Source organism: Triturus cristatus, chromosome 4_1 (genome assembly GCF_964204655.1).
Source record: "Triturus cristatus chromosome 4_1, aTriCri1.1, whole genome shotgun sequence".
NCBI lineage: Eukaryota > Metazoa > Chordata > Amphibia > Caudata > Salamandridae > Triturus > Triturus cristatus.
In genome coordinates, this window is record NC_140585.1 from 1,245,623,460 (window position 1) to 1,245,636,792 (window position 13,333).

Sequence of the window (13,333 nt, forward strand, 5' to 3'; positions counted from 1 at the left end):
ACAAATGAACTAACCTTAGAATATATATTTAGAAATAACTTGACTTGCAGTTTAAAGAAAGAGGAGAAGACATTTTTGGATATGGTTGAAGAAAGGAGATTGAGAATGCAAAAGAAGGTTTCAGAAGGAAAAGTGGAGAAAACGGTTTGGGATGTAGAAACTGAGAAACATTTAAGAGGAGAATCGAGTCCAACTATGGCTTTAGATTGGCCTCAGAAAGGGAAATTGTGTATAAGAAGGAATCAGACGGCTTATGACAATTATTTTCTAGGGAAGAGTGAATGCCATGATACATACCGGATCATGGGAGGATGAGGATTTAAAGGTGGAAGAGATCCAGTCTTTCCAGGACTGTATTTCATTTGTGGGAACAGGGCATATTACCGTTGCCAGACCATTGGTATGGCACGTTAAGTTGGCCTGGTTTTTCCAAAGATTTTTCACATGGATAGAGGAGAAGATGGTGTACATAGTTTAGGTAATCATTTAGCACGTAGTAAGAGAGAATCTTGGGCTGAAATTGTAGGTGACATTTTTGGAGCACTAATACCCGCAGTGGGAATATCTCTGAATGCGAACAAAATTAGAAAACTTTCAACAGTAGTGGATCGCTTGTCAACAAGCACCGCTGGAGGATTCTTATTGGTAAATACTGAAATGGTTGCCATGCGTGCTATGGTAATGCAAAAACGACTTGCCCTTGATATTATATTGGCAAAAGAGGGTGGAGTCTGTGGAATGCTGAAAGTTCAACATTGTTGTACTTACATTCCTGACGAAAGTAAAGATTTGAAAATTTATATTAAGAATATTACAGAATTGCATGACGAAATTGCACCACTGGAGGTTGAAGGTGTTTGGGAGAAGATCGGTAAGAAAATAACAGCCATTAAAGACTTTGTAGTGAAACTAGGTAGTACATTTATAGGTAAGATATTATTTCCATTAACTTGTGTGATTTCCTTAGTATTAATAATCAGACTAGGTTGTATTTGTTGTAGAAAGAATAAAAACCAGAAATGAATAAAAAGAGAAAACTTAAGTAGAAGGGATAAGAAACAAGAAAGAGAATTTGAAGAAATAGAACTGGAAGAATTAAAGGATAGTATGTATAAAACAGCAAAAAGAGAAGAAACAGGGGAAACTGAAATATGAATGAAACAAGAAATCAATTCGAAATTTCCGTAAAAGGAATACAACATTTTATGTTAGTGTGGTGATATAATCACCAAAGGGGGGATTGCTGGAGCGGGTAGTACAAAATTTTGTATACCCCCCCCCCCATTCTGCATGTTTATATTAATCTGAATAATCAATTAATTGTAATATTATTAATTTGTCTGAAGTGATAACTCACCAACATTATTAACAAGAGAATTACACGTGGGAATTGCACTTTGCATGGCTATATTAATTGTGAATTAACTAGTGTACGCATATTAATAGTAGAAAATTAGAATATTATATGTTATATGTTGCTTTAAGTGATGTATTTGTAATTTGTGCTTTATTTAGTAAGTATAAACCGCTCTGAGTGTTGCTTCTGCTAGATAAATACACACACATATGGGTATTAGTAAGGGGATAACATTTTATTAGTCACTTCCATCTTTTAATTGCGTTTTTATGTTTCTTTTGCTTAAGTTGACCATTTCGGCCTATACAAGATGGCTGAACGAGACATTAAACGTGACTGCCTTGACAAAACGAGGTTCTGGGTGAAGTGCGCATGCGTCACCGCCAGCAACAGTGGCCTGGACCTGACCCCGGGAGAACATGTACCCTCCAAGGTCATTCCGGGAACCCGTCCAAGACTAAGAGACAAAAGCCGGAACAAGCAAGTTTGATGACTTCATCATTCAACACCCTGAGAACTATTCATCACAAGTCGAAATTGACCAATGAGAAGTCTCTAAACCCAATCTTGTTACATTTTTGTTATTATTTTCATTATAAAAGTAGGTAGGGAATTAGGGTAGTAACGCTACGACCGGCTCGCTATTCTTGACGAACTCGATTTCCTGACGTTATGCTGACGAAGAGGACGGTGACACTGCTGGACAGCTGTTATACTGAATCTATGAGAGACTGAATTGCGGCCTAGCTTTGCTGAATAAATTCTCTTTGACTGACTGACTTAGAGGACAACTTTAGCCAGAATAGGTAAATATGATGCTCTGAAATGCTAATGATGATTTCTAACATTTCTTTCAATATTTCTTAGATAAAGATTAATTGATTAATTGACAAATGTGTTGTGTTGATTATTTGAAGAAGAAGATTAAGAGAAAAGTAATAGAGCAAAGGTAGATGAGTAAATCATCAATTACCAATTCAACTGAATGATCCATCTCCGTATGGGAGGGATATCTTAGGTTTAAATGTCAATGTGTCTAGGGCAAAGTAAAGGTATTTCTCTCATGTCAGCGTTGTGAAACGTATTTTCCCTCAGAAAACAGGTCAACCGAGTGTAAGTATATTGGTGTTATGGGCCCCACCAATGAATGTATGTAAGTAAATTGGATGACGAGGTGGTTGGTTTGTGCCGAAGGGGGAATTTGACGTTCTGCGCTGCATCACATGCATGTGTGTGGGTGCGTCTTCATGTGTGTTTTTGTTCACAGAATGTGGGGGTCTGTGTCCATGAATGTCGTAAGTGTATGTGTTAGCATGCTTTGGACCAATGAGCTGTAACCCGATTAGAACCAATTAAATAATGAGTTGTTTTGTCTTGCTTTACTATATTTCTGTGATTCACAAACGCAAGAGGCATGGTATCTTTGCATATGCCTTCAGCTCAAACTTTGAGTGTGGACAAGGGCATAGCAGAAAATCTGCACTTGCACACTTGGAGTGAAAAAGGCTGTAAAGTATTTTCTTCAAATGGAAAACTGTTTTTTTCAGGTAAAGAATTTCGGCCGCGAAAGTGATCGCGATCAAACACAAGCATTTGCAATGCAATTGGTCTCGCCCTTGGGGCCTCATAAGTATTTAACCATGCAGCACATTGTCTGCAGCTGGGGGCCAGTGGTGGTTCTACTGGGATGTAAGTAAGTAAGAAATGCAAATAAAAATGTTATTCCAAGAGCAACATAAAAGAAACGTATGCACTCTGTAGCCTCGTTTTTTTATCAGAAGAGCTATTACTTTTGTAAGCTATATTTAAACTATTATTTTTATAAGTTATTAAAAAGAATGATATTGCTGCAGAGGGTACGCTGTGATAATAGTTGCAGCTCAGACTTGAAATGTGTTCTCGTTATCTGTAGTGAGTACTGCTAATAACATGGGGTCTGACAGAATGTCATGTGGTCTTGCTTACAGATAGGTTTGTTTTGAGCCTGACTGTGTGTGAGCTGGACCTCCTGAGGGAGACGATGTGTGTTGTACATTATGTTTGTTTTAACTGTTCGTGTTCACTCCCCACCGGCAAGCAGATTTTTGAAATGCAGCCCACATATTACATGTCTCTTGCAGCTCCAGGTGCACTACTTACAAGGAAGAGGCAGGGTTCGAGTACGTTTCACAGGGTGTATAAGCATTTGGTGCAGAAGACATGCTTGTGCCTTAACACAAAGCGCATAGAAATGCCACATTCATTTTTTTTTTTTAACAACATTTTATTGGCATTTTGTCATGTAACATTCAAGACAGTAATGGGTAATTCCACAGTGCATACAGTGAATAACATATATATCACTGAATAATGCCACGTTCATGTTTCATGTACAGTTCATGAACAATTATCCTGCTGTAGAAGATACCTGGCTCTGATTGGCTGGGGCATTTGATTAATGATCACTTTCAGGCTAATGAGTGGCAGTCTGATAATGAGATCATCTTCTCTTTGTGTGATAGGCTCAGGCCTTGCATGGTACCCTTCAAGGAACTGCATGAGCTGGAATCAGCTGATGGCCTGCATTACTGCATACCACAAACACCAACTGTAAGAAACAACTGGGAGCAGGAGGGGCTACAATGGCTCATGCGCTTTGCAGCGCTCCACTCGACCTGAAAAAAGTAACTTGGCCACTCCCACCAAAAACACACTGACCTATGCCCAGCAACTTGTGCAGTGATGACGTGGCATAATATCCAGAGCTGCCAACGTAGGCACTGTGCAACCAGGTTTGAGTCTAGGCGTTTGTTCTCCCCATGCCTAGTAAAAAAAATGAAATATATGATAAGAAAATAAAACAATGGTGAAATGGATGACAAATGTAGAATGTGGCACAGTACCTGACATGGGAGCTGTTGGTGAGCTGCGCAGAGCTCGTAGGGTGTGACTCCTGAAATGTAGGGGGTTAGTTGTGGCAGCGTCAGCGGGCTCGCACATGGGGCAACGTTGAAAGTAGGAAAGATATTAGTTTTGCTGCTGTGCAGCGCACGGATGTCATGCATAATTGTTTTTAAAAAGGCACGCATGTTGATCATATGTGTGAAGAGCTATTCAGAATGTAAAATGAGCATTGTGTGAGGGGAGGCATGGGGAGATCAAGGGACTGCAAGGGGCCTATGAGCAGTGTTGTGGGAGGAGTGACAAGGAGGCACGAGGAGATTTTTTTTTTTTTTTTTTTTTTTGTCAGACATTTATTATGAACAAATGAAATAGATGATGCACACTGCGTCACGCCAACAACCCGGAGGCCGGCCGCTATCAGGTAGGTTATACAAAGATGACATAAAAATATCTCAGAGGCCATCATCCGGCCGGGTTGATCATTCAGAGGTAAACTTAAGATACAATAAAATCTTCAGTGTTTACAGTGCATCTCTAGCGAGTAAACGGTCTTACTTTTCTTACAGTGCTGCTGACAATTGAAAGATAGCGAAAATCAATGAAGCCGCCCCCGAGTAAGCAGCAGTCAACCACCCGCTGCAGCAGCCTATAAAAAGGATGTGTCTGTCAGCACCATTTTTCTCCCAACAGGACCCCCCAACAAGCTAAACCAGAAACTTCAAACATAGGTGCAAGTACTTGGAAACAGCATCCATACAACACTCCAGTTCACAAAGGGGTCGCGCGGGCCCGCCACAGGTTGTCCAGATAGAGGGCCAGCCATGTTCAGGGCGGGCACGGAAAGGCATCTTGGCTGTGTACGACTTAGCGAAGGACGTATGGGGTGGGGGGGAGGGGCAGTGAATTGTCCACAGGAGGACCAGTAGGACGGGGGGGGGGCAGGGGACTCCATCCGGGTCAGTGGAGGCAGTAAATGCAAAACTTGCGTCTGGGCAGTTCCTGTCAGTGTAAGCGCGGGACAGCGGGACCCCTATCATTAACCTACGCAGCGCGTACCTTTAGCCCATGTCGTCTGAAATACTCGTAGCACGTGAGGTACCTGTGGAGTCAGGGGCCGTGCGTTCTGTAGTCCACTGTACAAACGGGCCCCATATGTCAGTGGGTCTGGAAGCGGTGGGCATGGTCTCCCAATAGTGCGTCAGTTGTGTGTGGCCGTAAGTCACATCCCTGATCCAGCTCTCAAGCGTGGGGAGGGCCGGCCTGCCCCAGTGTATAGCGATCTGTCGTTTGGCATATAACAGGAGTAATGCATGTAGTTTCCTGTCGCAGGGCTCAGTGTGCTTAACATACCCCAGCAATCCCAGCAGTGGAGACGGTGAGTCACTCCTTTGTGTGATTTGATTGATGGCATTGAAGATCCCTGACCAGTATGCCCTCAGCTTGGGGCAGCTCCAAGCCACATGAATAAAGGTGGCATCGTCACCCCCACATTTCCAGCAAGAGGCATCCTCACGGATACCCATACGGCGTAGTAGTGTCGGAGTGCGGTAGTATCTGTGTAGGAATTTGAAGTGGATAAGCCGCAGTCGGTAACTAGGGGATAGAGCTGTGAGTTGCGCGCAGCAATACTCCCATGCGTCATCCGGCAGCTGGTCCCCCAGGTCCTCAGCCCAAGCGGTCTCGGCCGTGGCTACTGTCACCGGGGCTTGTTCCTGCATGCAGTTATATAATCTGGACACCAGCTTCTTAGGGGAAGGTCGTGAGAGCAAGTTTTGGAGGGCGGCTAGTGCGCAAGGCTCTTCCGGGAAGCACGGTCCTATCTTCTTGCAAGATTCCCTAAGGGAATGATATAGTAATTTGTCAGCAAACGTGCAGGGCTGGTCATCCCCATCCGCAGGCATCTCGAAAAATGAGCCATCTGGATATAGGTCAGCGAAGGTGAGAAGTCGATTCCCACGGATAGTGAGGACGTCACCTCTTGCCGTCAAACAAGGCAGCATCGGGTTGCCCCTCAGAGGAACCGCCGGCGCATAAAGCAGGGAGAGACCAGCTCGTTTCCGAAGTTCACGCCAGGACCAGCGGACCATTTCCACTGTGTCTACACCACGCGACGGGCACGTAACCTCTCCATATAGTGCCACTCGTAATGGCAAGGGGGCGACCACTGCCAGTTCCACCGCCACATGCGGCTGGTAGGGGGTGGGGTAGGCCCAGAAATGCAGGAACTGAGCTTGTGCACAGAGTGAATAGAGCTTCAAGTCCGGGGCCCCCAGGCCTCCCTGTCGGAGCGGAAGCGTGAGTAGGTCCCAGGAGACTCTGGCTTGGCCGCCGGCCCACACCAGTTTCAGCAGTAGTGAGCGGACCCGGGTGTGGAAGTGCGTTGTCATAGGTAGTGGTACGTTGACGAACAAGTACAAGAATTTGGGAAGGACCACCATTTTGGCCAGTGCAATTCTAGCGACCAGGGACAGCGGTAGCCTATTCCAGACTTCGACCTTTCCTTCCAACCAGTCCACCGCCCTACCAAAATTCAGCGACCACAACTCCTGCACATCTCGGCTGATCCAGATGCCCAAATACTTGACAGCTTCCGTCTCCCACCTGAGGGGGTAGTCAGGGGCAGGTCTAACAGTGCTCTCCGTCAGGGGGAAGGCCACTGACTTCGACCAATTAATGGATATCCCTGCCAAACCCTCAAATCTCACAAATTCTCGAAGTAGTGGGCTCAGGTTGTCTTTAGGGTTCAGGACGTACAAGGTGACATCGTCCGCGTACAGCGAGATCAGTAAGCTTCTAGCACTAAATCCGATGCCCCTGGCAGTGTGGTGCTGCCGAACTCGAGCCGCAATTGGCTCCATCGCAATCGCAAAGAGGAGCGGGGACAGAGGGCAGCCCTGCCTAGTACCCCTCGAGACATCGAATGGCTTGGAGACGAGACCATTAACGCTCACTCGGGCTCTGGGTTTCGTGTAGATGAGCTTGATAAGGGTCAGGAAGTTTTGGCTGAATCCCATCCGCCTCAGTACACTGAAGAGGTAGGGCCATTCTAAGGAGTCGAAGGCTTTGGTGGCGTCCAAAAACACCACCGCTGCCTGTACTGACGGGTGTAAATAGTGAAGGACCGAAAAGATCGTTCTGAGATTATGTGATGTTGCTCGGCCAGGGATGAATCCCGATTGATCTGGGAGCGCTATCATCGGCAACATCGGTTGTAATCTATCGGCAATTACTTTTGCGTATATCTTGGCATCTACGTTTATAAGGGACAGGGGCCTGTAAGAGTCCAGCTGTTGGTCATCTTTGTCTGGCTTGAGGAGCGTGACAATGAGAGCCTCACGCATGGAGTCTGGGAGGGAATTTGACTCGAGAGCCTCGACAAACACAGAGTGTAGTCTCGGCGCTAGTTCAGCCACGTAGGTTTTATAAAAGGAGGTGGTCAGGCCATCTGGGCCAGGAGCTTTATTGGCCGGCATGCTTTTAATCACCTGGGCGATATCTTGCACTGTAACGGTGAGGTCCATGTATTGTCTGTGGTTGTTGTTGAACCACACGAGTGCTATGGAGTCAAGGAAGTCCCGCAGTGACGCCGGTGTCGTGGGCTGTCTTGAGGTGTACAGGGCAGCATAGAAGTCTGCGAAGGCGCCTAACACCGCCTCTTGGCCTACTACTAGACGTCCGGTGTTATCATAGATAGTGTGTATGTAGTTCGACTGTGTGCGAGGAGCAATCAGTCTGGCAAGAGTCCTGCTTGGCCTATCTCCCTCCCCATACCTGCGCGCCTCTGCCTGCCTCCCTAGAAACCGCACCTCTCGCTCCGCCTCCTCATTAAATGCCAACAGTTTAGCTTTCAGAGCGCCAGCAGTCGCCAACGATGGGCCGGAGCTAAAAGCAACATCTAGGTCCTTCAGTTCCCCCTCAAGTTTAGCTAACGCGTCTCTTATGGTGCGTAGGACCCCTGCTTTTCGTGCAATACATTGACCCCTTATAACAGCTTTAAATGCATCCCACACAATGGCTTCAGAAGTGGCAGACCCAGCATTCTCAGCAAAGTAATTAGTGATATCCTCTCTTATCTCCTCTACAAACACAGGGTCTGTGAGCGCGTGTGGGGGAAGGCGCCATTGGAACGCCCTATGTGCAGCGTCGGGGGGATGCAATACCAACATACACGGAGCATGGTCTGATAGTGATCTAGCCATAATATCAACATTTGACACCCATGTCGCAACCTCAGGAGACACCAACCAGAAATCTAGTCGCGACCAAGCAGCCTTATGATAGGTGTAGCAGGTCCCTACTTTTGCACCCGGATTTCTAACTCGCCACACATCTGAAAGTAGACCCTCACTCATGATATCAGAGATCGCTTGGCGCGCTCTAGTGTGCTGCGGTCTGCTCACACCTCTGCGATCCGTGTCATCATTTAACACAACGTTGAAATCCCCCCCCAACACAACCGCCTGGCAATCCAGCAACACAATTTTCGCCCAAACATTTCTAAAAAAGTCAGGATCATCCACATTCGGGCCATAGATTGCAGCTAGGACAATGGGTCGCCCCTGTAAAGCCCCATGGAGCAGGACATATCTTCCCTCCGCATCCCTCACATGGGAGTACTCCCGCCAATCCAACCCTCTGCGAATGAGTATAGCTACGCCCCTCGCATAATTTGAGTAAATGGAAGAATAAACGTGCGCCCATCTTGAATTCTTCAATCTAGCTGAGGGGGTGACATTCAGATGTGTTTCTTGTAGGAAGCAAATATCTACATTGTGTCTTGACAACACGCCATGCAGCAAACGGGCTTTTTTGAAGTCCCCAAGGCCTCTAATGTTCCAAGTCCAGATTTTGATACCTCCCATTAAAGCATTTGACAGCCCCGAACCCCCATCTCATAACCCCGCCCCCGGAAGCCATCCTGGCACCTAGACACCATAGCCGCAGACCCAGCGCACAGAAATATAGGCATGTGTAGTAGTACATTGCACCCAATACGAACCAAAACTCGCAACATATTAAAACCCCCCCTCCACCCCCTTCCCTCAGCAACCCCCCAATCAGGTCGTGACATATCCCAGTAACATGTACGCAATGCGTAGATATACCCCAACATCAACAACAAAGGGAGGCACCCCATGAGGCGTGGTGCGCTCGGCTAACACCCCCGTATACGCGGGGTGGCTACTATCAAACTTTAGTGGTCCTGGGTTCTGGCAGTGACCCCACCCCGTAGTCCTCAAGGTCCGCAGCCAACCAGTGTCCCAGTGGGAGCGCGGAGACGGCAGCACAAGCCGGTGCACAATGGCGTCTCAGTAACTTACCCCCAATTAGTCAGTTCGGGAGGAGCAAACCTGTGCGAGAGTTCAATCCGGCTTTCAACTGTGACACAAAGAGTAAATTTGCAGCCTTGCAGGGTGAGCATATCAGAGACCTCAGTCGTTGTCACTCAGGTGCTCCGAAGCTTCCTCGAGTCTTGGCGATTTTCTCCTGGCCCCAGCACAAATGTGTTTAGCGAATTTGAGGGCTGATTTGGCGTCAGTGAAGAAGTGAGAGGTGTTTTCGTGGTGGACCTTCAGCTTTGCCGGGTATAGGAGAGAGTAGGGCACGCCGGCTTGTAGTAGAACTTTCTTCGCTGGTAAGAATTCCTTCCGGGCCGCTTGCACCAGAGGGGTGAAATCTGGGTAGAAGGAGATGTGATTACCCTGATGCGTGATCTTACCCTTCTCTCTCGCCAAACGTAGAATGACGTCCCTATCTTGGTAGTTAAGTAGTTTAGCCAGGATCGGACGCGGTGGGGCTCCCACCGGGGGTTTCTTCCCCAGGGACCTGTGTGCCCTCTCCACCGTGAACACCGGGGACAAGTCCGGGTCGAACAGTTCATGCAGGAGGCTCGACACAAACGATTCCATCTTTCCCGTGTTTGTAGTCTCTGGAATGCCCGTAATGCGGATGTTGGATCTTCTGGAGCGCGCTTCCAAATCGTCCGACTTGGCGCGCAAATTGTCGAGTTCACGCTCCAGCGTCGTGATGTGCCGCTTAGCCTGTTGCTGGAATTCGCAACATTCAGTTTGCCTATTTTCGAGACAGTCCAGTCTCTTCTCGTGGGTGTCCACCTTAGCCTTCACGGTTTCGAGTTACGCCGTCATGGTATCAAGTTTTGCATCTATGCTCTTCAGGCTGGTCCTCACCTCCATGATGAGGGCCCCAAAGTCTATGTCCGGGGCAGCACCCTGCGATGCCGATGCGCCAACATCCGGCTCCATTGTCGCGTTCTTCGGAGGCTTTCTACTGTCAAAAGTCAGCTTAGGTTGTTTGGCGTCATTTTTCCCCATCTCAGCAGTCAAGAGATATCCACCGGCCAAGCAATGGGGCAGCACCCCTCTGTGCCACCGCTAGCAAGTGCCCCGTATGAACGTGACTGTCCAGGCGGTGCCAGTGCGCGCCAGGCGTGACTATTAACACGCGGCAAGTAGGGCCAGCCGCGTTAGTGACCTCTGTAGGTGCCCAGTGAGCTCAGCAAGCTTCAGCGTTTAACTAGGGCCTTCTCCGGATTCAAAGTGGCGGGCTCCCGCAGTGCAATGAGGGGTCCGCTCACACCACTAGAAAAGCGCAGCACCGGGGCTCAGGGGATTCAGGGCTGCAAGGTGCTTCTCCGTGCGTGCAATTGTGTGTCCCGCCGAGCTGAAGATCAGCGGGAGGTCCCGGCGCTGCTGCGAAGCGGCAGGATCGACAGGGCTCCTCGTCCCTCCATGGCACCCTCTCACCTCCTCTCCGGTCGTCGCCTTGATGTAGCTGGCGCAGGCCAACTTCTCCGATCTCCACCGGGCTCGACACCGGCCAGCGCCGCCTTCGGCGGCTGCAGGATCACCGCACCACGGCGCGGCTGTTCTGCCAAGCCGCGCCGGTCTCCTCTATCTCCCCGCAGCCTTCCGCCAGGGTAACTCTCCGTCGGCAGCAGTGGGGGTTTAACAGCGAGGTGCCCACAGCAAGTACCGCTCAATCAGCTGGGGCCTCTACAGCCGCGGCCCACCGTGTCTCGCGGCTTCCAGCGAGAGGCACTTCCGGCGCGGGTCAGGACCAGCCCGCCAGCCGGCAAAAAAGTCGTCCGTCTCCGCTTCGAAGGGGAACTGTCCCCGCGCTCCCAACTCGGGTCGGAGGATCACCAGGGTGTAGGTAGCAGAACCCGGGAGGTGTGGGGTTCCGCAGTCGCCAGGAACAGGATTATGCAAGGATCAATCGGAGTAGCCGGCGGAGCTCACTCAAAGAGCGGCCATCTCGCTGCTCGGCTAGCCACGCCCCCAGGCACGAGGAGATTAATGGACGGCAAGTGGACTGAAGAGCACAAGTAAACAGAACACCTAATACGCAGAGGCAGACCTACCAAACAATAAAAGAGTGTTACCAAAGAATAACTAACATAAAGAGTAAAAACACATGTAACAGGGGCATTCCTCATGAGAGGATACAAAATTCCAAAAAGAGGGACTACTATGTGTATTTATTTATTTATTTATTTTATTTATTTATTACATTTCTAAAGCGCTACAGCTACCCAACAAAGGGTTTCCCGGCGCTGATGATTCCGTGCATTGGGAAAATCAGGATTTTTAGATGTTAAACAGCCAGGTTTTTATGGCTTTCCTGAATTTCAGGTGATTCGTTTCCTGCCTAAGAATCAATGGAAGAGTATTCCAGAGGGAGGGTCCCAGGTATGAAAAAGATTTGCCGCCCATTCTCGCCAGCCTGATTTTAGGGATCACAAATTGGTTGGCTGTAGCTGAACGAAGGGTGCGGGATGGACGGTAGGGCTGAATAAGGTTTTGAAGATATTTGGGTGCCTTGTTGATTGAGATCCTATGCATAAGACATAAGGATTTAAATTTTACCCGATTCTCGATTTTCAGCCAGTGCAATTCGCGGATATACTCGGTGGTAGGTGTGGAGATGGGAATTTTCCACAGCAATCTTGCGGCGGCATTTTGCACTGTCTGTAGTCGTCGGGTTATGGCCTTGTTGGCCCCTGGATAAAGCACGTTGGCGTAATCGAGCCTGGAGGTTATCAAAGCATTGATGACCGATTTTTGGGTGTTTTTGGGTAACATCCAACAGATTTTCTTCAGCCACTTTAGAATCGCAAAGCAAGTGGATGATGTCTGTGAGAAGTTGGCCTGATGTATGATGTCACTAGTTATAGTGTACACCTTATATCAGTCCAAATACCCTTATGGTGATTGGTTGTAAAGTCAACCTTATAGACCAGCTATCCTAGCGGTAGCATGGACAAGAGCAGTCTTAGGCTAAACTCTGAATGGCATGTGAAGCCAGCTGTGATACCATATATAATCTCTTGAATACCAAATGAAAGGACACCACAACAGATATATATATAAAATAAAGTGTATTTATTCTAAGCAAACCCTCAGCACTCTTTATGAGTTTAGAGGTAAGTACAACACAGTCTTATTAATGCATACAGTAAGTCACACAGGTAAGTAATACAGTTAGGCCCTAGGGGCCACGCAAACCATATACTAAATAAGTGGTATAAGAACCACTGTCACGGAAATAGAATAGGCCTAGGCCTAGGGAATCGCTGGGGCTGCACTACACTAGCGTTAGTTAGGAAGTGGGAGGCCCACGGGATTCGTGTGCAGAGTGGAAACACTCACGCGTAATGCGTAAAAGTCAATAGCAATGTTATAGTTTAGAAATAGATAGATTTAGGACACTTCCGGAGTAGCTAGGAAGTTGAGACTTGAAAACTAGACACTAGGATAGTCACTATCCTGATGAGCACCGGAGTACCCAAGTTACCTAGCCCACAGGCTGCGGGTGCATAGGGGTGAAGATGCGTCGTTTTCGTCGTCGACTCCTATGGATGCCTGAAGAAAGATGCTGACAGGCAGTCAGTGAAGAGTGTCCGGTGGATCCCAAGGCTGGGGTCAAGAAGAGAAGCAACCTGCAAGCAGAAGGGACAGAGTCAAGGTCACTAGCCAGTGACCACGTGGAACCAGGAAGGAACCAGGCGATGTCGTGAAGAGTTGCAGGTGAAGGTGAAGCTTGTCGCTGCAGCCAGGAGGACCAGGAAGCGTC